A 27,795-nucleotide genomic window follows, 5' to 3' on the forward strand; every position below is an offset into this window, starting at 1 on the left:
GTGTGCCTCTTCCCCAGATTCTCCTTTTACCCCAGCCATAAAAACAAACAACAGAAAACTCCTTCATAACACATAAGCACAAGCCATATTTTCTTTAGATTATTCTTTCTGAAACTCCTTTTAAAACCTGCCATCCTCCGAGGCAATGTTTTGGGTTAGTACTTCATTAAAATTATGGTTTGCTTTTCCTCTGTGGTGTAGGACTCTAGCCACACAAAGCATCCCTACTCTGTTTTGTGCATTGAATAAGTAAACCTGGGAAAGTAATTATCTTCTCTGATCCAACTCGAGGTGGTACTGAAACTCTTGTGTTGTGAGTGACAGACTCTTGATGATGAGAGGACAGAGGCAAGACTGATGTTGCTTTGACATTTTTAATTACTTTATATTAAGCATGAAAAACACCCAGGTGTCTTTCTATGGTGTCAGTAAGAATTTAAATGGAACCAAATCTTTAAAAATAGGGAGGGTAGGCTTTACATTATGGGATGTAAATGTCTAAGCCAGGAAATCTGGGTGGAGAAACTATTAAAAACAGAGCAATGAAACGTATACACTTTAAATTACATTCCACATCTTTTTTATTCTAAATTGTTCAAATTCTCATCATGAGTTCATGCGTCCATTTCTGTTTATGTTTTTCCCAGCTTCACATACATTATTCACATACAGTACATCTACTCCACATGCGTGATTCCTTGCTAAGCATGGGGCAGTTAAACATTCCTTTGTGCCTCCTTTCATAGAATCAGTGAAAGACACATTGGAGTGGAATATTCCTCTTTAAGAGGCCAGTCAGTTTCCTCCCAATGGGCTGTTCCTTAGCCAGAGACCATTACGTGAGAACTAGAGGGATCAGATTGTGGTAAAATCCTTATTAGATATGGAGACAGAGGGACAGCAGCTGGCATTCTTAAGCTACTTCCTTATCAGCCAGTGAATCTACTGACAGTTGGAAAGAGCAAGAAGAATGACCATGGCAACAACCAAGGGGTTGTCCTCAGATCCTTCATGCTAATCTCTTTTTGTAAATGGACAGAACACAGACAATCCCTCATGTACACATTACATTCATCATTCCATTTTGTACAGTAAACCATTTATGTTCACGTGCTTTAAATGTGGTGTAACCTATGCTTGAAACAATGTTTTTGAGCCATAACTAAAGAAAATGGCTTATTAGAACTTAATTAGGCATTGTGTCCCATCTGTAGCCCACCTCATCAATTATTCCTAAGATTCTGCCGGATCCTCCCATTCCTGATTAACTATTTATAAACCTTTAATGATTTACAATATGCAGAGGACTAATCATTATGTAAATTGGAGTAATTCATTAGACATTGTCTTATCTTGGGGCACTGTTATATTTGTTATATATTCACATGAGAAGTGATGGTCATAGCAGTCACTTTTCCTGCTGCCACTCCAACTGTAATCCGAACAGACAAATATCCAGCAAAAATAGGAAGACATTAGAGACATTCAACCAGAGAGGATTTTGTGCTTTTGGTCTGTTGACGTATATTCCTAGTTTACTTAATGATTTTCTTATTATTGCCAAGCTTGTAATTTGGCTAGCAATCACTAAATAAAAGCTTTGGCCATGAGCTGGTGGTACTTTAATATGCCTTTTGCTCAGATCAGATTCATGTACTTTAATCTTAAGAATACTAGCAAAGAGAGCTTTACAAGATTGCTTTGTTAAATCCATAAGGCACATGGCCCAGAGTTCCAACAAAATGTTTTATCTTGGTTTAATTACACTTTAGTCTAATCTAAGATTAAACTTATCCTCTCCTAAGGAAAATCTATTTTACTGGAAACATTCACCATTGAAATCAGTGCCCCTGGAGAACTGAAATATGTTTTAAGGCACAATCTTCCTATCGGTTATCGAAGTTCTATACTAGTTTCATATGGTGGAGTCATTTTCACACTACTCACACTTGGATGGTCACACAGGTTCATTCTGCATTTGCCTCAGGTTGCACGTATGCATTTTATAATATACTAATGTAAACTCATGTGAACAAACAAAAGGATGGGTACATATACCAGGCAATGACCTAATAGATTCTTTTCTGAAACAGAAGGCCGTTGAAGCTGAAAACGTGATGGCATACTCTTTGGCCCTGCAGGAACTCCATAGGGGAATGACTCTGTCCTGCTGGAATTTCATTAGACTTCCCATGCGTACATGCTCACTGTCAACAAGCTCAGCACTAACGAGCATCCAGGGAAAATGCCGTTTTTGGCTCATCCGGAACCAACACACCTGTTTGAGGACTTCCTACGATTACACACCAATGCATGCACAAACCTTTCACTATTACACAAGTAATAGAGTGTACGGGTGACTCCACACGTTCACAATGCGGAGAGGGAGGTATCAGCATGGATTAGAGGCTGATGTTGGTGTTGTTGTTAGTGATGATGATGATGATGATGATGATGATGATGATGAAGAGGAGGAGGAGGACCTGTTTAACATTCTGCACAGTTAAACTATGAGATGCATCTGTCACCTCCAATATCCCAGCCCTGCCCTTCGCCTCTGCCTGCATGAGTAGCTGTTTCAACCGTCTACATGAAAACACACTGGAGGCATCTCCAATATGTGCCTTTGCATACTAATGCCACTCTGTTTCATAACTTATAGTCAGGCGTTTTCCCCTCACTTTCAGCTTTGATTTAGTCACATGTTGTTATAATCCTTCCCTCCCAGCCTTTACTCAGCATATCCACTGAATGCCTTGCTGATTAAAGGCAGATGTTGATGTGAGCTCCTGTATTCTTAGGTGACATTTGCCAAACGGATTATGGGTGAGTTTGCACCAGAGGGGCTATAAAACAAAAACAAGATATAACTGCACTGATGTGGCCGCATTAGATGATCAGCATCATATTGTCATTTCCTCCAATCCTGACTTCATAGTTTTGCAAGAGAAGGGAATATCAGTGAAAATCCATCTCATAAAGTCTTCACAAGAAAATAATATATATCAGGCCTTCAGAGAACCAAGTGACTGTGTTAAGAATTTTCAACAGCCCCTCAAGAGATTGTAGTTCGTTAGCAGTTTAATCCCTTTTTGGCCTTTCATTTAACATCATCATTTCACCCTGCAAATATATGTGCGTTGAATCAAATGGGAATTATCAGAGTCATTGAGGACAAATGCCGATGTGATCATTGGTATGGTGGATTTGGAAGCAGAGAATGTTGGAAGCTGTGGTCAAGCATAATAATTTGCTCAGTCAGAACGGTGTTCCATAATGGAGTGTATTATGTTTCACACACAGTGCGGTGTGTGAAGTTACTAGCTTTTCAGCTGGAATCTGCAGTCTATAGCTATTGCCATTCCAAATTTTGCATGCATTCTGCGTCGTGTTGAAATGGGGAGAGTCTGAACCCCCACTGCTGCACTAGAGGTCCATAAACAGCCAGTTCTGTCACTGAGTGGTTTCCTAGTGCATTTAACACTCTGGAACTAATTTGAAAGGTTTTTCATGCTTGTAGCATAAATTCCAAGGGACAAAAGCATTTTTGTAAGATTAACAAAAAGCAGTTTAAGTTGTACTAAATACTAATTTCTTCAACATTTCTCCCCACTGAATGCTTACATAATGTGAAAGAGTGAGTGTGCTTTTGAGTCTAGAGACATTCCAGAGAGATTTTCCACTTTGAACAGGGCCCAATGTGGTTTCCTGCAGGAATGTGGCCCTCCTTCCGCACCATGTGATTTCTACAGAGTATTGTGGAACAAATTCAAATTTTAGTCATAGATTTTCTGATTATTCTTACAGCAGTGTGTAATCCATCACAATCAAGCTTTTAGTTTTCTTATTTTTCTCAACAATGCCAGTTAAATACTAATTAGGAAATTGTTAAATAGCATAGAAAAATGTCCAGCGTACCTACCAGTAATAACATGTCTAAGAAGAAAAAAACACATCAATTATCAGCTGCATTTAGTGAAACAGGCAGCAAACATTTGTCAGTGTAGTCTATTATATTTGGTAGAAGGAATTCTACATAGTCTAATGGCCTAACATTACATCTAGACGACGTAGTTGCAATAATGGATGGCCATGTATGAAGGAGTGACACCGACAAAGACAAACTGATCCCACACATCGGCGAATGATGAAAGTTAGTAAGGATGTGCTCGTCTTATTTATAAGGAGTCCCGACGGGGTGAGATGAAAGCTACCCCCGTGGGACAGTCACGTGACCTCGGGGAGCGCTGACTTTGGGAATGTCGTCAAATGACTTGTACGCTCCCGTTTGGGAGACTTCAGTCGCCGAGCCCTTACGATATTTCCACAGTGTTTTACAGCATCGTCAAAGTCCGTGAGTGAAGCGACGTGAAAATGGGCATTTGAGTCCAACATCACGTAGACAATTTCGGTAAACTTCTAAGTCTTCTAAACGTCCACTCGCAACCTCCAGTGTAAAGTCTCCGGAAAGCGTCTCTGCGAGTCAAGGTAAGCGACTTATTTGTGTTTTATCATCAGTACTGCGCACGTAACGATAATACGTTAATGATACGTTAACGATACGTTAACGTTTAAGACAATAAACCTTTATACGTCTTCGTACGGTTGTCATGAGGCTGGTGAACGTTATGTTACATGTGAGTGCTGGGCAGCCTGACGGTCGGTGCCGCTCGCGTTACAGTGTTGTAGCTACAGAACCAAAATACTTACATGTGACTTCCACTACGCCACACTGTACAAACACTGTGTGTTTATTTACTAGCTTTAACGCTGGGTTGTGTTTAAAAATACAGTCTTCTAACTGTCCTGTGTCAAAAGTTGGAGAGTAAAACTTTAATGATTTAATTCAAATAGTATTTTTATTTCCTGCGTAATGTTGCATGCTATCTAAATTCTTCTTTATCGAGTGTTGTGCCATTTATGTTGTCAAATAACCTTATGAGCCTTTTGGAAAAGGCTGCTTTCGAAATGATGTGTAAATGTTGTAGAGGTAACAACCTGTTAACCGCATTCTGAACATCTTCACAGCATTATGAATCCCCAAGAGTTTATGAAACTACACACACTTCACCAACCATTTCTCTATAAGCTCTTTAAATTAAACTAATTGGGGCTTGATGTGAAATATTTTGATGTAGTGAAGTTCACCTTCTTAGTTTTTGTTTGTTTGTTTGTTTGTTTGTTTGTTTGTGTGTCTTTTGCTTATGCAGTATTTATTGAATTTGAAATTTATTGAATCTGTGTATTGTTCTGAACATATAGGCATTCACAAAGCGATGACTGCCTACTTTAGGAACCGTCACCCACATTGCTGCATCAGCTGCCACATCAAACACAGCAGAATTAACCTTGCCTAGTCACGCTCTTACCAGTGTCTCAGAACATGACCTTAGGGGGCTGACAGTTTCCTATGGGATTTCATACTTGAGCATTTGGTGAGCATCACAGGTTTCTTCAAGACAGTAGCTAAGGTTTTTTTTTTTTACCTTTACACAGGTGACATAATGGGTCTTACTCTATTTCACTTTGTTGTATAAATACATTTCATGTTTGCGTATACAGATAAAGAACATCAGAAGAGCAGGAGAAACCCAATATTCCACCCTGATAACCCTCTGTATGTAAGGTTGTGCATGATAGGTGTTTTTCCTTGGTGGCTATCTCTGTGGCCATCTGGAATATCCTTTGTTTGCTGAAGGAGGTACTGTTTGAATTTTAATGGGTGTCACAGCTCAGATGACGCTCTCTGTCCGAGGGAAAGAGCCTGGCATTAGTTTGGCAGGTATCTGTCAGCAATCCCCTCCAAACCCTGCCTGGTTCAAATTATGCATTTAAGATTACATTTAGGCAGGAAAGGAACCTCATATGGGCTCCTCAGTGATGTTTCAGCTTTGCCTCTGCTTATGCTAAATTTCCTCATCTTCCTCTCTGTAGTTTTGGGTGATGTTCAAACCGAAAATAATTGCTTAAAGTAGCTGCTGTCCAATTCCTTCACTTTTCATGCATTTTCAATAGAGAAAATGTTGCTTTCATGCTTTTTTGCCATGGACTTCAGCTTAAATCTCGTCTGGTGTCCTTATGACACCAGGTCAGGAAAAAAAAGAGTTTCTTGATATTGGAAAGTGCAGAAGGTAATTTTCAACGGCTGACCTAGTGTGTCAGATATATTTCTCGGGGCTTTGTGGTGGCTATTCCTATTCCCACCAATCGCTCTCTCACACAGAGCTAGAGGTTGTGTCTGCAGAGAGCATGGAGATGCATCTTCTATTCATATTCCCAATGCCAAGAATCCACAAGGAGTCCATTAATGTTATTAGTGTCCCATCAGGGGTCTGCTATTCAATTAGAGGGTCTCGAGTTCACATTGAGCCCAATGTTTTATGTAAATGCAGCCCCAGACCTGATTGATTAACAGTTTTTGTATCTGGAATTGCTGTAATTCACTTTACTATGCCAAGGGCCCAAGAAGAAATGGTTGTGGGATAGAATTCGTTTTAATTTACTTACAGATTGTCCTTGCATTGTGGAAATAAAGGTTGAAATAAAGTCTGCCTTTCTGGGACCGTTGCTGTGGTTTTCAAAAACCAGTTGAGGCACTCTATTTTCTCTCATGCCCGTGACGTACTCATTGTGCCTTATTTACACTCGATGTGATGATTTATAGACTCTTTTATTGTTATATACCTTACACATTCAGCAGTCATTGAATGATGACTCAATGGAACATACACTACTGCTACTGTGGTAGGTAATTGCAAAGCTCAGCTACTACTGTTTTGTTTTTGAACACAGAACCTTGTAAGAGTACAACTGTGCTGAAAGGGATCCTTAGTGTCATCCCCCCTTAGTATGAGTCCAAACAGTGTGGTTTTGTGGGTTTGTTAGAGCTCAGCCTAAATGTCTGACGTTCCCCCGAGCCACGTGTCAGAAGAGAGTGCTGATAACAATTTGGCATAGAGTGGCAAATTCATTCTAGCATAGCATCCACCTCCTGGTGCCGAGCAGCTGACCGTGGTCGTTTGCACTGAGCTCTGCTGGCGTGTCGCTTTATTTGTAGCATGAAGGCAGTTGTACATCTCATACCTGAAAATGGCCCAGTTGAGAGGACTACCATCATGGTCAACATGAGAGGTCTGCCTCAAACTACCACATCTCATACCTGAAAATGGCCCAGTTGAGAGGACTACCATCATGGTCAACATGAGAGGTCTGCCTCAAACTACCACATCTCATACCTGAAAAAGGGCCCAGTTGAGAGGACTACCATCATGGTCAACATGAGAGGTCTGCCTCAAACTACCACATCTCATACCTGAAAAAGGGCCCAGTTGAGAGGACTACCATCATGGTCAACATGAGAGGTCTGCCTCAAACTACCACATCTCCCATAAAACGTCTGTTATCCTCTTCTGTAGGTTTTGAGGTTGATGTGGGAAGATCAAATTCATTTGATTATACCCAAATGTTGTAGGGCCAAATTGCATATGATACTGGCTGGACTGTGGCCTGAATAAATGATGTATGACACTTGGTCTGGAATGTATCAGCAGTGTTAAGTGTTGCCACACAATTGTAAACTGGGGCCACAAACACTAAATGTTGAAAATTACATGTATGACCCCTGACTGGCAGCTGGCACCATAAGGTTTCGACACTTGTGGATTATTCATTCTTAGTGAGATATGCCAGTTATATGAGAGAGTTGTTCTTACTGTAGTTCTCATTGTGGTTTCACTGAATTGTTTCTGAAAAGTGGTAAGCCTTTTTTTTGGCTGAAATAATTATTGTAAATGTACATTCTGTATCACTTAGTTGTATGTTAAGATATACTATAACCTTAGAGGAAAAGAGCATTGCTTTCAGCGTTTTCACACAATATCACATTCTTTGTTGCCACGATTGACACTTTGCTAGTGGCTAAAATTTGGATAGAAAAGAGGGAATTGGGGAAGGAAGGGGCATGTGGCGGCCTAAGAAATTAATCTAAAGAATGATCATTGTGTCATCTGCTTTTGCTGTTTTTTCCACTAATGTGGTAGAATTATTTGATTGATATCTGACCTCTTGCTTCCATGATCATAATCCAGATGATCTAAAAAATAATTCAGGGTGATAAGTGAAATCAGTCACTTTTATACACTCAAGGCCAGAGGCTACACAAACTTGCCAACAAATTACTTACCTCCTGTCTTAATCCATATGGAAGCCACAAAAAGCTTGTGATCAGACCCAACAAGACAAGCACTTTAGTTACAGCAGAGAGGCAACAGTGCTTTGGTCCAGAACATAAAAATACTTGTCCTACAGGGAGAGCTTAAGCACACATAGTGCTGTTATTTAGTGTTTTGTCTGCTGAGAGACTTGAATGGCTTCAGCAGGGTGGATGTTGACCAAGATACAAATAGCCATCGTTAAGATGACTTGAGTGTTTTAGAAAAAAGCTGGACACAGGCAGAGCATGACCTTCTAAATTTTGTTTAACCAAAGCCACTTGAATCAAGATGCGCCGAGCAGGAGATTATAGGTGATGATTGGGTCAGCGTTAGACGTCCATAATTCTGGTGCCTGTCTCATGGCACCTGTTTGTTCTTAGACACACTTCTCAAGTTTGAATTGAAGGCCCTCGTGCCTTTCACTTAGTTCAGTCTCTCTTCCAGAGGCGGTTTCTTTCTTTTGACAACTTGGTAGAGTTTCAAGGGAATTTTTTAGTCAGTCAGTGTCAATTGCTTTGTCCTCCGTGAAATTATTTTTTACTCTTGTACCGACTTGCTGTTATATTTTCCACACAATGAAAAATGGCGCAGATTTTCAAACACATCTTTGTGAGAGTGCCACTGTGATGCCAGAGTTGTTGCTCTAACAAGCAGTGCCACTTTGCCACCTTATAATCATGCATATTCCAGGCATATTTTCATATTTCATTGTGCGGTGTAGTAATTTGCATTCTGTCAGTCAGCCTTTACCTTTTACTCCTCAGGTGTTAATTTAACTCGTGAGGCGTTTCACAGTTGATCAAAGGTTGATTACAGCTCAGCTGTGGGCATTGCCTCTATTTTGAGACCAAGACAGCATCTATGCAGTTTTTCCTGCAGTTATACAAACTCCATCATAAGAAGAGCCCATATTCCAAGAGATATAAATAACATTTATTAGCATCCATCTTGTAGCTCTGCTCTTGCAACTCATCAATACCACATGGCTTATTTGCGTCCATCAGTAAAAGTTACACTTTGGACTCGTACAATTAGCATATATTAAGGCAGCTATTAAATCTCATCAAGTTGATCATTAATTCTCTGATTTTCACATGAGCTAAATTCCCCTCATTTTCTCCTAGTAATGATGTATATGTGCTGCTCTCTGCCCTTCCTGTCGTATTAGTACCTCCGGTGACTCACGAGCTGTCCAATTAAGGGATTTGCCAAATGTCAGTGGCACCTCCGATCCTCCAGTGCTATACATTTAGCTACAATGAAGTCGGCCTGCGGGTCCGGGCGCCGGTGCCCAGCGCGTGAAGTGTCGCCTCTGTAGCTCCCGTCTTTGAGCCCCCTGCTCCCCCTGTCCCCTGTGGTTCTGGAGTGGCTGCTTTCAAACTCTGCCAGGTCACGGCCACAGCTCATGGGTCACCACAGTGTTTCGCTCCCCATGCGCAAATGCACCTCGCTGCGCCTTAAGGAACAAATAAAGGCCGGCATTGTTGCCTCCTGCTCCGGCCGCGGGATTCCAGGGCTCGGGAGAGGAAATCTATCCACACTGTGAACAAAAGTGAAGCTGCATACCTCTTAACAAATTAGCCAGGGATCCTGGGAAAGTCTCTACCCATCTCAGCATTTCCTTCTTTTCCCTTTTTTTTTATTTCAAATGGAACATGATGCCAGATAGCATCGCATTCATCGGCAGCGCCCTGCCACTGTGTGTGAAAAATAACGTCGCAAACGTGGTCACCATTCAGCATGTTGCATTCCCGCCGAGACCCTAATGGCAGCACGATGGTGAAAGCTGAGATTTCTCATGGTGAGAGGAAAGAGTTTTTTTTTTTTTTTTACTCTGGCTCCAGAGAACGACTGAGAAACACCCACGGACGTGAACATGAGATGCTCCCGACGTATTTAGCATCTGTCTTTCACAAATGTGAAAGATAATATTATCCTTAGTCTTTCTGTGATGAGTCACCAATTAGTGTGCAAGGCTTGGGCTCCTAAACTGGGCGGCCATGTTGTGTAGTGTTGGGAGCTGTGGGCAGAGAGTGGCCCCTGCGGTTGGCCCCAGTGCTCTGCACCTCTGCCCACAGATCGGCTGGCATGGCAGCTCCTCCAGAAGGCCTGGAGTAATTAGCAATGAGGAAGAGCTATTTGTGACTTCCAACAGCTAAGTGTGGTACTTCAGAGTCATTAGGGCTTGATTTAGGTTGAGATGATTATTTATGTGGCATCGTACGACATGCTTCTGCTATAATCAGTGTAAGCAGCGTAGGCAGTGGTGACAGCTTTTGTGTCTCTCTTCTTCTTTTCCCCTCATTGTTTCATTCTCTCTCTCTCTTTCTGTAATAATAGACACAGCTTCTGTTCATGGCTTCTGTTCATGGCATTCATTTTAACATTTCATTTACAGTATATTTAATTGGCAGGTCTCTGCTCTGGGCCTTTGTCTATTTTCCATTTTAATCTTAAAACTGCCAGGGTCTTTGGGAATCACTGCCAGGGTCTTTGAGAATCACTGCCAGGGTTTTTGAGAATTAAAAAACCTTTGTGCTGGAGCAAAGTTTTATTTCACTTCATCCAAAACATTCTTCATGTCTCTCCTGGGGCAACAACTTTGACCCAGAAGCCAGTAATTTTCTTTGATGTGACAAAGGAGATTTTGTTAGCTAAATAATAGCACAAAAGAATAGTGGGTTTACCTGAAGGCAAAGGTGCAACAAGTGGTTAAATAGACCCTGTGGGGTCTGTGTTCTGTGCTCACTGGGTTCCAATCTAATGGCTCCACTGACTACACTGTATGATTTGTAATATGATAAACCAAAGTTAGACTAGCCTTTCCACTTAGCTGCACACCATGTGTTATGTTGGCATTTGTTATGACAATAATTGTTGACTCGCATTCATGCCTTGTGGGTCATGAAGCACGAAGGTCAATCATTATGAAGCACAGCACCCGCAGGACAGCAGAAATGTTATGCTAGTGCTGTCACACCATCCCCCCACAGCCACTCACCATGGGTGAGGAAGAGTGTCAGTCATGCGGAAGGCTAGCCAGGCCGTCCGTGTGTGTGTGTGTGTGTGTGTGTGTGTGTGTGTGTGTGTGTGTGTGTGTGTGTGTGTGTGTGCACCAGAAGGCCAGTGTGGCAACGAAACCGCCCAGGGAGCAGTGCCTCGTCCGGCCAGGCATAGGCTTTCAGAGGTAAGAGGATAGCCTTGTGACAGGTGGCTGGCCTTCGGATGAACCATGCGGTTCAGCGGTAGGCTATGCCCCCCCCTCCCCTCCTCTCCACGCCTCTCCCCTTATCCCCCTCCCCAAAGCTCACTTTCCACTTCCACTGCTGGCCCCCCTGCCAGAATCCAAGCCACGGTCACTCTCTCCGGGCCAAATTCCCCGAGTGAAGGGGGTATCAAATTTCCTCTGAGATCCCAAGCAGCACCTGAGCTCCTGCCATTAGTACGGAGCCACAGCCAGAACATGGAGCCGTAATGGCCTGAGCCACAGCGCATCTTTAGAGCTTCTCTAATGTGATGGAGGAACTGTCAGGCACTCTGTGTTTTCTTCCCATCCGGATTTACATTATCATAACGTTGAGATGGAGGTCTCACTCTCGCCTCAAATGGAAAAATGATCAAGCTTTAAAACGTTTCATTTGAGCGCCGGATGAGTTCGGCGTAATTGGACGCGTAACAGGTTGGTAGGAAACACGGTTGTACGTTTTCAGATCTTATTCCTAGTAAGATAGCAGGCCTAACACTGCTGAAACAGAAGGTATGGTCTTTATATAGCCGATGCATTTCCAGTCATTTCCCAAATGAAGGAGGTCATTTAAAGTCTGATTAATTGGATTGAAAAGGGTCTCTGTCCATGATGAAGCTTTGCTCTTGCCCCTGTGGTTGCTGCTTTAGCAGGTGAACTCTCAGTATGTGGCCCCTGCCACAGCACACGACTCACACTGCCCGGTTATTCACCCCACTTTATCAGGCCCATATGGAGAACAACTAATCACTAATTTGACTTCCAGAGTCTCACCTTTACAGTAATGTGAGGCGGCAACATGCCTAACCCAAAATATACCAACACTGTTTCTGTTTGTTTTACTAAGAGCAGTGCTAGGATCACTGATGTCTGGTACCATGTTATAAGTATTTACATGTAAATCATATAGAAATACAAGAGGACAATGTTTAGGTGGTTCGATTCCTGTTCTTGTTACTGCAGTGCGGTAGATCACTAATCTTGGTAGAAGTATTATTTCTTACCAAATATGAATTAGCGAACACACCTCATGTTTGTGCACTTGATGTATTGCCTTGTATCTTCCTAAAGAGGGATGTCATCCCCCCCAGTCACTAGATGGCAGTACGAATGCATATTCACACACAATTTGATGATGCAATATGTGAATACATATGCATATGCATATGAACTGGATTGTAAATAGGATGAAAAACATGTTTTTGGTTCCATTGATTAGAAGGAGGGTCTTATAGGTGCATGCTACGTTACTCTAAGGAGTTCCTGCATTTAAAAAAATTATTTTCTTTTTTGTGGGGGTATAGAAAAAAGTTAGAAAAAAAAACCACCTAGCAAAATTGTAGTTACTGTGAAACATCACGTGAAATCTAAAAGTGCCATTACGGCTCTTTGGTTTGGGCGCATCAGAAATTGTGCAAAGTTTGTTCCAGGAAACAACACAATAAATGTTTGAAATGTTCCCAGACTTTATCCATACAGTGGGTCCATGGCAATTGTGTTAACAGTATAAATCTATATTAATAATTATCAAATGGCTGTTGAGAAGGCCTGACTATGCTGATATATGTGTTACTGGTTCCTGAGAAGAGACTTACTTCTAAGAGGAAATAACTGAGAAACATGCACTTTAATCACTGTAGCTAATCTCCGCTCTGGAGGGAGTTATAATATCTTGAAGGCATGCACTCTTAAACACCAACTATTATTATTATTATGATTATTATTATTAACAGCAAGAATAGGGCCAGTGGAAAACTGCAACAAACTACGGTCTGCTCAAAGTTTCCTCTCATTACTCAGCTGCCGACCAACTGCACATACTGAGAGAATATTGTTGACTTACTTGGACGGTCTAGGCAGGTCTGTTCAGTAGAAATTAAACTTATGAATACCTGGAGATGCACCATCTGAATCCATGTTTGCTCACACCCTCTTCTGAAATGCCAAGTGATGCAAGTGATGGAGGTTGCAATAACATAAGTAATGTCATTTTTTCTTGACCTCAGATGCACTGTTGCTGTATTTTGACCCCCCGTTCTATTACTGGGTCCGTCGTTAGCCAGCTCCACATCTATCATCAACTAAACTTTAATCTTGTTACCCATAATGGATAATCTTGCTATCTTTATCCATGTCTGCTGTAAATAAATTTTGTATGCACATCTAATGTTCTCAGAAAGGCACATTATGATGTAATCTTTTGGCAGTATATCATCAAGCCCAAGTTCATACACATCTAAATCCATCTGACCTTTGTTATTGGGTGGATGGATATTAATGTGCAAGTGTCGTATACCCACCTGTAGTATACAAAGCATTTCATAGAATATCACAGATTCATAATCATATAATAACATTATAATAAGTAATCTGGTATGAATGAATGATTCCAAATGGCTTTTGAAACCATAATGACTTCAGCTGTAAAGAGCAGATGCTCTTTAGAAAACAAAACAAAACTGGTCCCATTCCCATTAAGATACGTTTGTGGGTAAAACTCTCATAAATTCAGTTAGGAATGGTAAAAATTAGATGGCTTTCCATAGCATTTGATTAGTAACAACAAACTAACCTGAATGTATGTGAAAAATTAGTAATCCAAGTGAGCCTTCCACTGTTTTGGAAATTCTCTTCTGTTCAGTTCCAGTGTTTGTGTTGACTTTGGAAAAGGGACACTCACGTTTTCTGTAGCTGTGGCTGAATACCTCATTCTTCTTCTCTTATTCTTATGCACTTTTGCACATTGTTATGCATTCAGAAATAAGTGATCAAAATGTGCATAAATAAATAATAAATGAAACCCTTTAGCAGCCCCATGTGGGCATTTCTGGTCAGCACAAGTTCTGCAAACACATCCCTCTAGGACTGTGGCAATATTACCACTAGAGGGGTGATTAGACTGCAAGGTCATGCTGGAATTTGGGTTAACGTTAACACAAACTGCAGTGCTGTATGACTGTGGCGTTTAGACTCAGCTATTCAGAATTCATTAAAAAAAAAACATTAAGCTAAAAAGGTTGCATTGTACATCTTTAATTTATTCAGATATTGTCTGAATGTGTGAAAGATAAACAGTTCATGTATTAGAGTGCACTACATTACGCAGGGGAAGAGTTGCTTGAGAGACGCTTTAACCAGCTGCCATTTATGGGAATAGTGGGCCAAATTTCATATGTTCCAATATTTGGTTCATTTCAAATGTCAAGACAGCCTTAAACCTCATTGCATTTTCCAAAGCAATTGCGTCCGAATTAAATATACCACTATCAATTTTCATTGACCTTTCTCATTTTATTGAGGCAATAAAGTGTCTGTATCGAGGGGCAGAAAGTCTTGGAAGTGCTCTATTGCTTTTCACGAAGCAATCTGAAGACAAAAAGCAAGTGAGAAGTGAAAGTGGGAAATTTGCCAGGAGATAATTTAAAAGACAGAGGGGCTGTAGTGAAATCCTACAAAGAAACTAAAAGAGCCAGACACAATAAACAATGTATTCTAATGTCTTCCATTAGTGGAAACGGTATCAATAAACAGGCATAATATTTCACTGGATGAGAAATGTCTTCTCTCTGATCCTTAAGATAGAGTCTCTACTCTATTCATTTCCTGTCATACAGTGAGAGCCATTCATTCCATTAAGCCAAGACACCTCCGTCTTATGGAGTCTGACAAAGATGCCTTATGAATCACAGTTCTTTAATGAGCTGGGGAAGTACCCTGCGTGGTTGGAGTATACGCAGGGTTCACACCTCAAAGAGCTGATTGTGAGGCTTTGAGGGTTTCAGCACGGAGCAAGATGGGGGGCCCAGATCTTTGTTTTATCTCTGCTGTCAAACTGCATTAGGTCTTTCCTTGTTACAAAGACCAGTCATTGTACCTGAGGCATTGGAAAATTCTGCAAATCTGCAGCATGCAGAAATCAGAGTCGGTGGTGTTTCAAAATCCAGAATTACAACATATGCTGCATGTCACTCTGCATGGTTAACACATAGAGACCAGCTTTGTCCAAACCACATATATTATGTTGACGTGTTGATGGGGAATTATTTTTTTCCATTTGCTTCCTGGCATAAGGGAGATTAACAGTAAGCTTGGATAATTGCACTAAAATTCCAAGGTGAACAGAAACTGCGGTAGTTTCAGTCACTTTCTGGTGGTTTCACACAGTTGCTCTTCCTCCTCCTCTGCCTCTCTTTCACGTTAAGCTTCACACCATTTCAGATGCTGTCACTGTTAGTGGGTGTCCCTTCTCTCTGTTTTATTGTGTTTAGTGCTTCAGAAAGCCAAGGGCTAACTGGCTTCTGAGGGAAACTTAATTGCAGTACTTTGAGCAGCTCGCTCACTATTGCTGTTTTCATTGGTCATGTAATATCAAGCAAAAAAAATGCAATAGCAGGGAAGAGGTTTCAACAAGATTATAAAACCCACTGGGCATTTGCAGGGCTCACTTCAGTTTACCGGTGTTGGCACACTTGAAGAAATGGGACGGAGGTTATAAATAGATGTTCCTTAGTTCCTTCCCATTTATGAGGTGAAACGACATCCCAGCTCCATTTTGAATCCACTTACCTAGCCACTTGAATTATCCACAGCTGTTCTGGACCATGTGTTTGGGAGGACTGGCTCACAGATCCTCAGCGAGGCTCGGTCTCTCTGTCAGGAGTGTGGGACTGCCGATGGCCCGTTTTAAAAAGCCAGCTCAAGTGAGTAAGCTGAAAAGGTTCCTGCTCTCTCACAAGGCCAAACACACGATGTTTAAATAGAAAGGAACGGTGGAGAGTTGATTGTCTGAGTGTGTTTGTATTCCTGTGTGTCTATGTACTATGACATTATTAGTATTGTTAGTACTGGAAATTTAATGTTAAGTAGGCCTGGAGGGGGTTTGCCTGTCCCTCTGGGTTTGGCCCACTCCCAGAAACAGCTGCATTGTATTCTCATCAGAGTAGTACAGGACTCATGGATATATAGAAAGAAAGACTGCAGTCTGACAAATACACAGCACTCCAACAAAGAGAAAGTCTGCTGTGATCTTTTCCTCCATGCTAGGCATTGTGGTATTTTCTTGAGATGAAAGAGGATTTTGTCAGACACCGCTAATTATTATGCTTGGCTGCTAATAGGTTGAGGGTTAGCATCTTAGCTTAACATGCTACTGTGAGTCATGCTGTTTGCTCCTGTTGTGGTCGATGCAGCACGTTATGAGCGCCAAGGACATCGTTTGTGATTCTGACATGCTCTGCGTATAAATGTCTGTTCTAAGGATTTAGAGCCAGTCCTGTTCTTTGCAGCTCTGCTCTGGACAATTTTATAGTCCAATTCCAACTTCAAAGAGCAAGAGAGTAGTAGCGTTTCACACTAAATCAACTGTAAAACCAACTGTTTGAGAATAGGTTGTATATAGATCCATGTAAGATCCATGTAAAATTTCATATATTAAAATGGGCAAGGCATAATTGTATTAACAATTAACCACAGATGATGCACTGTCTAACCACCAAGTGAGATGTTTCTTCTACTGGGGTCATTAACACCACATGTGATCACGTTTGGGTTTGATCTTTAAGCAGCTTGTATGTATAATAACTCTGCTTAAGCATTCACAGAAAGACTTTTCAGATATTAAAAATAGACGACCAATAATAAAAACTAACTATACAAACTGAAATTGAAGGTAGTGCCTGTGGACGAGATACTCTTTAAATGTCCCTGTAGCCTCTTCAAGTGACACCACATGTGTAGAGGAGAACTAATTAATCATTAAAATAATTGCATTGAGTAATTCCACTTGCATGTGACACACAAACCGTAGCACAAAACAAGCATAATCCTTAAAAACCACAACACCGTTCTCTTATGTAAAGTAACCAAGCTGTTGTTTGAGTCTCTTGCTATGTTCTTCCTTGGCTTGGAGAGGTGATTCTTGATATCAGTAGATCATGTAAACTCTCCGATCTGTTATTGGTACTAACGGATCAGAGGGGATAAGGTAGTGGTGGTGGGGGGGTGGCTATGGGGTGGGCACTCCAAAACTCACCAAGGACTCTACTGAGCAGTTGAGCTCTTGCTGTCTGATTGATGCAATAACAGGATACTTCCATGGAGCTGCCGGGATGTGCATAGCATGTGGCAGGAGGAGATCTCGGCAAGGCTGTCATCATGTGCTGCTTCAGTCCAGCACGCCGTGAAGCTGTGGGCAGGTAGTGTTATGTTACGTAGCATAATTGGCAGTGTTAGGTGGTCTGTGGTACACAATATTGAACCCACCACCACCACCACTATTCATGCTATTTTTAGAACAACTCCATTTGTATTACCTCGGATCCTGTAAAGATTCTTTTGGTTCACTCCAGTTCCTCTTCTTTTTGCTGGAAAGAGCCTGCTTTGAGCAATTTGAGACAGGGATCAAATTAATCTGTAACCACAGTAGCATATCGGGGAATCCAAGCAAAATGAGGGTTCTTTTTAGCTTTGTTTGCAGAGATTTAGCATTTTTTTTCCCCTCTAGTGTTCTTGGCAAATAATAAATGTATTAATAATGTACCACTCTGTGTGGCATATTCCAGTCAGATAAGCCTTTTATCTTGCTTGAATATTTTGCTCAGAATACAACGCACTATGAAGCTCCGGGAACATAACCTTTTCCTGAACAATGATGTTGCGACAATTGTCCTTACAAATGCTAATTGAGAGAACACCTTGATGCAAGGGAAAAAAAAAGATTTAAAGTCACTCGTATTTGGCTTTGAAATGTCAAAGCACGGTTTTTTACAAAGACACCATGTGGCAGTATTCATCGTCGTTAGGATTGTGTTAGTCAAAATGTCCTGCAGGAGGAAAGATTTAGCAAGACTGAACACTTCGGTGCATTTCATTTCTGTTCTGAATATTACAGCGGTTAAGCCTCAGTCAGAGGGCCATATTTTGAGACAGTAACTTTGAAGGTGGAAGAATTGCTCTGCACTTTGTTGGAACTGTGTTGTATAGAGTTCGTTTTGCTGCATCTGCAATGAGTCTTTCAGACAGATGGAGGCCTGTGTGTTGCCACAAGTCAAGGGGAAGGTAATTAGAATGAACTGGACCAAGAGGGGAGTTCGTTCTGTGAACCTCATTAAGTTTTATACTCAGTTGGGGGGAGGGGTTCCAGAGATTTCCAGAGCATCTTGAACAACAGCTAGCCAGCACTTCAAATGCAACTATCCATATGCAAAGTCCACCTCGTATGAATAGCTGATATGCCTTTTTAATAAGGAAGCATGAGGGTTAGAAGTCAAGTTTGAAAGAAATAATGCAAAATAATGCAAATAATGCAAAAAAGTACTTTTTTGATGGGCAATACCACACCCGTTTTCAACTTTACTTCAACCGGTCACTGCAAGACCTTGTACAGACCACAGCCGCTTGCTCATCCTGCAACAATGAGAATTTTGTTTTTGTGAGCACAATCTTGTGACTTTTGTCCTAGTCACCTCTTTGTCTCCGATCCTGTAAACAACTTGGTCCAGAGACAATGTGTGCACAGTGGACAGCTAGTGCGCAGCCATTTTAGCTTATTTCTACTAACGAATCTCATCAGTAAAAATGCTAATTAAGTCTGAAAGTAGAAATGTATTGTTATTGGTTTCCTTAGCCTTCCCTGCTGGGCCTATTGTTTACTTAAAGAGGCTACTGCCACATCACTATGAATACAGCTGATTATGTGATCATGAAAAAGACCTTTCTGCTCTCGTCCTCTGAATTACCCAATCGAGTAGGTTTCCCAGACTATCGTATCATAAAGCTAAGTCATGCAAGCATCCCTTTAAAGGCTGGATAATTCACATTGTCTTTGAAGGTCTTGCAAAGCTGGGCTTGGCGTAATTATGCCATATTTCTTAAGACAGTGAAACTGCAAGTGCCCCCTGTGTGAGGCGTAAGCCGTGTGAGAGCAGGTGACAGACCAGTAAGGTCATAGCAGAAGTGCTTGGGGTTTGGAGATACATGGAGACCCACCTGCAAAAGGACATATTCTCCAAGCTAAATTCTAAATTCATTTCTATTTTATAACCTTTATAAAACAGGACACTGAAAACCGTTAGTATAGGCAACACTATATAATTATAACCAGCTTAGTCACGGGAATGGCATGATTGTCACTATTCTAAATATGTGAAAGCCAGTGTTTCACTTTTAATATTTTCTATGTCATGCTTGCAAGGCCAAAATTTAAAAAGGTATCAAAAGTAAAATCGTGAAATAAATAATTTGTTTGGCCTGCAAAATCACTCTGCACCAAGATGGTACTCGCATATGCAATTCTGACTGAATCATAAACATGAAAGCAAACATTTCTGCCAAGTTGGTTCTGAAGATTATTGGAGGCAGCATTTCATTTATTTACTGTTAGAATATCCTGACATTTAATTTTCCTGCTGCGGCAAAGCTATGGAGGAGTCCGGCCTCCGGGAGGAAGGGCCTGCGATAAAATCAACTCGGACACTTTAATCACACGGAGCAGGTATTCATCAACCTTTGCATCTCCTACAAGCAATTTATCATGGCTTAGCATCTCCTGCAAGCGTGCCAGCGTCGGTGGCGTTGTAAACGCATTACTTTGCACTGAGCATTTATCGGGGTTTGACTGCTGTTTGTCTGCTGGGGCGACGCTAGCTGAAGCTGCACGGCCAACGTAGAGGAGAGTGTCATTCATTTAGCGTCACATGCTAACGCTGTCTGGCTTCCCTTGAGCAGTTTTTTTCAGAAGGTCAAATGTAGTGTCATGAAATGGAGAGTCATCCGCAAATTTGTCACCACGTTGGCATGCAGCTGGGCTTTTGCGTAGTGGTTAGCTTAGACTTAACGCTGACTTCTTCAGATGACGAGTTTTGGTAGTGCTTTCGTGTTGGTGGTAGTTTTCACTGACACATGATTTGTAAAGTAATCGCCATTTGCTGTGTTGTTGCTGTACACAGGCCTACTGACTCTGGGAAAATGACTCCACTCGCTCTTCTGTCTCCATAAAGCTTCTGGAATGTGGCTGCGCTCGTCCAAGAAAGTACTTGTGTGGGAAGAAAAGTGAGAAGTCTGAGGGCCAGACATGCTAATCGAACAGGACCATGGCCCAGTGCCTTCATCTCCCTCACACGTGCATGTGTACACACACACACACACACACACACACACACACACACACACACACACACACAGTTATAATACATGGTTTATTGTGCAATCAGTTCCATTCAGTAGCACCGACAGGAAATGATTCTCCTCCCTCTTCCTCTCCCCTCTTCTTCATCTCTCTTCTCTAGCTCTGTTTTGTTTTTATGTCGTAGGTCAGCATTCAATCACAAAATTAAAAAGGCAGTAAAAAAAAAAACCTTAACTGTGACATTCCATTACGTTCAGCTAAATAAACCACCAGTTTATGAATTCTGGATGTTTTGTGGCGGTTTGGGGGACTAAAGCAGCGTATTGAGACAGCCTCACTATTTTGTCATCAACCAGAGGGCCCTGCGTCACTGCCTCCCAACAGCACTGACCCCTCACTGCCCCACACCTGCCTCTATTCATAGCTTTCAGTGTCCATTAAAATGTAAAGAGGTGTCCAGTGTGAAGGGAAGCCGTTATTCAGATCAGATGCCTGACAACGAACGTTGCTTTTACTTTCTGTGATGGATGGGGAGGGGACAGGGATGAGGGGGGTGAATTAAGCTGGCTATAAAGGCTGAATAATAATGAAAGGGTAACTAGCGCTCTCGTGGCCACTACTGTTAATGCTAATGCTAGGTTTAAACTGTTCCTTCTGGAGCGTGCTGCCACTGCTGTTTAATAGAATCTAATACATCAATTTGTGAAAGAGTTTATTGCCATAAAGCCGTTGTTAGACCAACACCTTGTTTTTGACATTTATAGTTGTTTTATTGACATTTGAATCAGACACAAATGCCTGCTTACAGACATTCGATACTCAAACCAACCATCCATTATTCTTTGAAGTGATGTTGTTTGAGCTTGTGTTTGAGTGCCCTGCAAGTGATGTATGTTTGATGCTGACAGCCTCTTTGTAAGGGCTTGTCTTAAAACCCTCTGTGCAATGCTGCCTGAGCATTTAGATTTAAATCATTTTTAGCTGTTTTGTGTCTTGAGCACAGTGCATTTGAAAATCACTACCAATATGTTGAATGGTAGTTAATTTGGCTGTGAATAGCAGCACTAACATAGTGAGGTAATTATGAAGATGAACTTCAATCTCTAGAGAGTGTGATGGTCTAGCACGATTTTCCTCCCTGTACAGTGTCTCTGGGGTTTCCAGCTCCAGGCCTTTGCCAAAGCCCTTCCCAGTTTCTTATTTCCATGCTCTAATACACCTAATTGGTCTCCTGAAGAGCTTGATAATTAATGAACTGAGATATGTTAGAGAGGGAAAACTGTACAAGGCAGTGGGTCGGTCTGTAGGATCGAAGCTGAGAAACTGTATCCTGTCTTTCTTCCTAGCAGAGCTGAAGAGTCCTAATTTGTGTGATAAATTAGCTTGTCTCTGCCCTCCAAGCATGTTTCAGTCGGTAATTTGTTTGTTTGACCACGTAGATGGAGTTACTACAACTACAGCCTTTAAAAATTTGCCCTTGCTGCGTTTGCTCTGCAGAGAAGCAGTGTCATTTTTCCCGCAGTGGTGAGAAAGGTGAGGCGTTGGAGAGCCAGTTTTCAGACGGCTGTGTCTGGATGGAGTCATTACAGGGCTCGGGCTAACTACCTGCCTTATCTATCTTCCTGCTCCCTCAGCCCGAGGGGAAATAGGTGCAGATGTAAACAGATAACACTGTCTCGTTGTGTGTATATGATAGCGGAGTGTCATCACACTGATGACACAGGCCTGCTTTATTAGGCTTAGACTGGTATCCAATCTCTCCCTCCCTCCCTTAGAAGTGATCCATGCTGTACGCTGCTCCCAGGAGTTTTACGCTCCTGAGTGCTGGTAAATAAAGTCAATTCGAATACTCTCCGTCTGCACAGGGCTGTGGAGCCACGCGGCGAGGGCAGTCCGGTGCAATAAAAGTCCGTCGTGATAAAAGTCCTGTTGAAAGCTTAGTGACATCTTAGTGAAGCTGCCCTCCAGCCTATGGGATAAACAAAGCCTGGTCTGCTGGGAGGACCAGGCCCGTCCACAACGTGCCCTGTCCTGACCCCTTATTACCCCTTCACTGCATAAGCATTACGTCCAGAGTTCTGGCCCACATGAGGAAACGGGCCAACCTAGGGGAGCACATTAATCCTGGAGAGCATTATACACTTTAGCCCAAATAGACTGCCTTCATTATCAAATGCCATTTAACAGTCTAGTGGAGATGAATAAACATAAGGTGAGATGTTTGCTATTCAGCGGCCGCTCAGAAATGAAAATGTCCTCCCTATCAGCTTGAAACAGTGTTCTTTTTGTCCTGCTCTCTCGATAGCAAGTCCTCTCTGCAATTCATCTCGGCATCAAAGTAAAGAATAAAGAGGTGGTTGTCAAAGTGCAATAACATGGCTGTTAAGTGTTTCAAGACCCCTTCAAAACAGGTGTTTACTTTGTGAATAATACATTTTCTGTGCTATGTTCTGTTTCTCGAAGCTTTCGTTTGGGGCGGAACACACATCGGCAGCGGCTGCTAATTATCGGCCGACGCTCGATGCTTTTCTCATTACGCGTCAAATAAACCCGGCAGAAGCATCTAATCCTGGAGATTGCTGTATAGTCGGAAAATAATGTACATGTAAGTGTTTTGTTGTCTTCACTGTGCATTCAGTGCAGAAATAAGGGAAGGATCTTGGCCTTGCTTTAGAGGAAAGCATTATGTGACGCGCTGCTCTGAACGTTGGCTTTCTCCCGCCTTGCTGCGTGGTAATTGGGCTGACTGTAGGGTCTGTGATTAAAGCAATTTAACAGCCCACAGTGTTCCGCTTCTTCCTCCACAGAGTGTAAAAACGTGGCTGCAGAGGGACAGTGTGTTATACGTGGTCCAAGGAGAAGATGGCCAGAACACACACCAGCTGTGGGCAGAATTGGAATTTCACATGGAGAGAGCCCGACAATCTGCTCGCTGGTTTGAAGCGAATGCAGAGGCCGGATGCCTTCCTGTAGATAAAGCGCTCGATTAATGGAAATCTCACGTTATCTTCATCTCATCCTATGTTCAGCTTCACGACCTTGACGGATTCGCAGACTATAGCCATAGCAAAAGTTTGCAGTACATTTTAAAAAAGGCATATTTAACAGAGCCGTTTGTTTATTTCCTATATATTGGTATAGTAAACCTTGTGCAGTTTCAGTATGCATTTCGATGTTAAAGCCCCCGGTCTTTACGAGCCGTGAGGGGTGATAAGAATGGCCAGACCCATCTGTTTGTTCGGGCCTGGGGGATAATACAGCTACTGCTACTGGCGAGGCATTACACTAAGTGTTCATTAGACGTGCTGAGTGTCCGGGCTGCACGGACTGGAGGTGCTGGATGGCCCACTGCAGAACGCAGGAGACCCATCTGACTGCTGGCCGTCTCTGCTCTAAATAGCTGTCTGGGTCTCAGTGTGGCCTCACAGCTAGTCCTGCTCTCTATCTGCTCATGCTCATTCTCTCTCTTATTTTCTCTCCATGTCATTTCTCACTCTCTTCCCTTTCTTCTCTCTCATCAGTTTTTCTCCTTCACTGATTTCTTGGCATTCTTATTTCTCTCTTTCTCTCTCTTTCTCCCTCATCCTGCACCTCTGTCCAACTCCATCAGTAATGGTCACCGCTGTGTATTTCAACTTGAAGACAAAGACATAGATCGTTTACTGTTCACTGTCTCTTCACACTCGACAGGCCAACTAGGGACCACACACACACACACACACACACACACACGCATAAATATGCACACACATATACACGCATATACAAACACACGTACACACATATACACACATGCATACACACACATGCACACACCTGCACATATCTTGCCCTCAGCAAGATCCTGATCTTTTGTTTTAGCATTGTGCAGGCTCAGCCGTACCCTAGCAGGGATTGTAGCTGAGCTGGAGTTTGGCAGTTTCTCAGACCTCCCATCAAGTCAGAGATAACACGTCCACATTTAGGCTGTTATGACGAGGGCTTACTGCCTGCCTGATCCTTGCCTTCTGAAACACACTTAGCTCGGTTCCCTGCCCTAGATAATCCAGCTAAGACTCAGTGTGTGTGTGTGCACATGTACGCGTGTGTTCCTGTGTGCAGCCTCACTTAATAATATCACAGCTCTGACATGCTCCAGACGCTGTTCTGGCCTGGAGCTGCGTGGGTCTCAAACCCCACACCCATAAGAGACACACGAGAGACGTGGCTGCCACATCACACAGACTTTCATAATCCTGTGAAATACAAATGCAAATGAAAACCCAGGAGGAGAACAGACATCCCCACCTTCGTGGAAGTGAGCGGGAGGACACGCTGCTGACCCGAAAAGGCTCTGGTTCTTGGAGAGAGGGTACGGTCACCAGCTGGTAGTTTGTTCAATTTCGTCTGTCCCCTTTTCTCATGGTCTGGTTTATGAATATAAATATGTTGCCCAGCCATCATTTGCCATGGCATGAACCACTGTGGGTTTTCAAAGTTTCCAATTATCTCTCTTCATTTCCCAGACTATATAATGTGATATTATGATAATGTTTGTTTTGTCATGTAATGTTCCCATCATATTCTTAGGCAAACTGAGGTCTGAAGACCCATGTCTCTATTTGATAATGTGTGTCAGTCTCGTCACTTTTCATTAACGATTAGGAGAGGCCAAAATCAACGTCTTCCCCAGCTCATCCAGTCCTGTTGGTAAACATTGCGTTGCCTCAGAAAGAAATTATGTCCTCCACACGGCAAATTGCAGTTAAGCGACTGTGATTTAAAGCTGCATTAAGGATTCTTGGGCTGCCCGGGCTGATAAAAGCGGTCCCGCTCCCCTGACTCCCCTTTCGACGTCGCAAACGGTGTTTGGCGTCGTCCTCCAAGACACCCCACCCCCCCATGCCTGGCTAATGAGCCTGTACGCCACCGTGTCCGTCCTGCCCCACCTGCTCCACCCAAATCCAAGCGTGCGAGATTGGAAGGCGGAGCTAGTCATAGCTACGTCATAGCTACGGCTGCCGTGAGCGCGGGCCACATCGCCACGGGAGACCGTAAGGCACTCTTTCAGGGTTACCATGCCAACTCCAGGGCTGTGCTGCTTTCTCATTAGGGCGCCCGTGAGAGCTCACTCTGGCCTCTTCACAGGAGGACCAGAACGTGGCTGTCTCCCCCTGCACAACCCCTGCTGCTTAAGGAACAGTTTATTTAGCTCCTCCACACATCGTGGACAAAATGTGTGGCAGCTCGTTTAAGTTTGAGCGAGTTCATTTCAGTGCGCGAGAGGTTGTCGTGAGTTCTGATTGGCAGATGCATAGTTTACAGACTGCTGTGTAAAATAAGCACGGCTGAGAAGCAGGATGAAGAATTGGATTCTGAACCGCAATTGGAAACGTATTCACATATTCACATAACGGATTCTGTTTTCACATAACTGAGGCTGTGAAGGCAGTAATCAGATACCATGTGCCAATTTAAGCTGAGCATTATGCGGAATGGTCGTCATGGGGAAAATGCGCCAAACTAGCAGCATATGACTGCAGATGACACCTTGAGCTGGAGTTTTTCTCATCCAAACATATGTGACGGTGGTGTCCAAGAAAAACATTGAAGTGAAGTGTTTATTACTCCCCACACAAATGTCTCAATAAATCTGCAACTCATTGAAAAATCGCATCCACGACTTTGATGTTTCTCAATTATGATCCGAAACGTCGTTGATGTAAAAACGGCCCTCGGGCCCCCCGGGCCCTCGACTCCTGAGAGTCCCGAGAAGAGCATCATGTGACGGGAGCTCCTCCCCCTCCTCCCACCGCCGGTATGAGTCGAGTCCTCCCTCCCTCCTGGGTGATGCGCTGCGTCATGACGAGGGCAGGATGCCCAGCCAGAGGCAGATGAAAGCTTACGTGAGCAAGATCACCTTCAAAGGGCAACGGCCCACACTCCACCGCACCGAGCGGGGCCCGCGAGAGGAAGCGGCGAAATCCCCCGACTTCTCCAAACGGAGGCTCCGGGAAGAGAACGCCGCCTGCAACTTGATCAAAGCGCTCGGGCTGAGAGGCTTGTAAGGCCCAGGGTGCCTGCAGCCCAGCGATTCTCCTGTCTTTGTCGTTTGTCTGTGCAGGAAGCTGGAGGGGAAAGGAGAAAAGAAAGCTGACTAAATTGATTTGGATGAGTTTCGGATGAGTTTCGGGAACTTTGGACATCGAGCGCTATCGTTTTGTCATATCTGCATGCTTCAGTAGACTTCTAACTTTAGGGCATAATGGTTTCACATTCAGAACAACAGCTGATGTCAGAGCTATGAAAGCATCCAATAAGTTCAGGTTTTACCCTTTCTTCTGAATGTGTCAAAGCAGTTGCTTACAGTGACTCATCCTGTGAATTCAATAAGAGTCATGCTGTGCATTATTCAAGTACTGGGGCCAATGCTAAAATTTCCTTTGGAAAAAAAAATTATTGACAGTCATATTTGAAATTTCTTCCAATGGTGTAGCCATAAATGCCCCCATCTCTGGAAGGATGGCTTCTGCTTGACATTAATGCAGCCCCTTACTTTCCTTTACTGAAGCACTGCAACATGGATTTTATACTTAGTGCCTGAAAGACATAATATAACTCGATGCTGCCATTTCAGGCTGTTGTTGGTGGCCACTTGACTGCTCTCAGCGGTTGTTGTAGTGGATCTCATGTCAGCGCTGGGTGATTATTATCATTAATTCAAGAGCCCTTTGTGGTTGTGCCTGGCTGGCCAGACCCATAGACACTAGGTTCCGCTCTCTGCTTCGTCCAGCTAGACTACACACGGCCATTATGTCAGAACGCGCCTGAAAGAGCAACATGAACACACGAAAAGGCCGCATAGGAATTTGGATTCGATTTGCAGCGAAACGTGAGCCACGGCTAGTTGGCACGTGCGTCTCGAGGTACCGGGGTGACATCCGTATCTCCAGACTGTAGATCAGCCAGTTGCTAGGCACAGTGTGGTGCTTGCTCTGATGTGAATATGAGAACGGAGTACACTGTGGCGCTTCCATACTGATTTTCACTGGTGTTAAGGTTCATCACTGCCCACTCAGACACAAGAGGTTCTGTTAGTTCACATGCACCATATGTAGGTCAGCTGTAATTTCCATATTCCAAATAGGTTTTCAGACAAGGGAGACCAACACACGCTCAGAGCAAAGGTCTTGGGTGCAGGGGTCCCCCAAACATTCATTTATGTTGACATGTTG

The 27,795-nt window shown here is 42.9% G+C and overlaps 1 protein-coding gene across 4 annotated transcripts in view; it reads left to right on the forward strand.

Annotated features, from left to right (window-relative positions):
- Nucleotides 1–4,161: 4,161 nt before the first annotated feature.
- Nucleotides 4,162–27,795, forward strand: part of mid2 (midline 2) — an 88,066-nt gene continuing 64,432 nt past the window's right edge. For 2 of the 4 annotated variants that reach the window (XM_077021722.1, XM_077021727.1), the window contains exon 1: nucleotides 16,037–16,157. The gene's annotated coding sequence lies outside the window, so the exon portion shown is untranslated. Of the gene's footprint in view, nucleotides 4,489–16,036; nucleotides 16,158–27,795 lie in introns of those variants that run through there. The other 2 variants (XM_077021723.1, XM_077021721.1) reach the window with 2 other exon arrangements.

The sequence above is a fragment of the Brachyhypopomus gauderio genome, chromosome 11, assembly GCF_052324685.1.
Source record: "Brachyhypopomus gauderio isolate BG-103 chromosome 11, BGAUD_0.2, whole genome shotgun sequence".
NCBI classification, from domain to species: domain Eukaryota; kingdom Metazoa; phylum Chordata; class Actinopteri; order Gymnotiformes; family Hypopomidae; genus Brachyhypopomus; species Brachyhypopomus gauderio.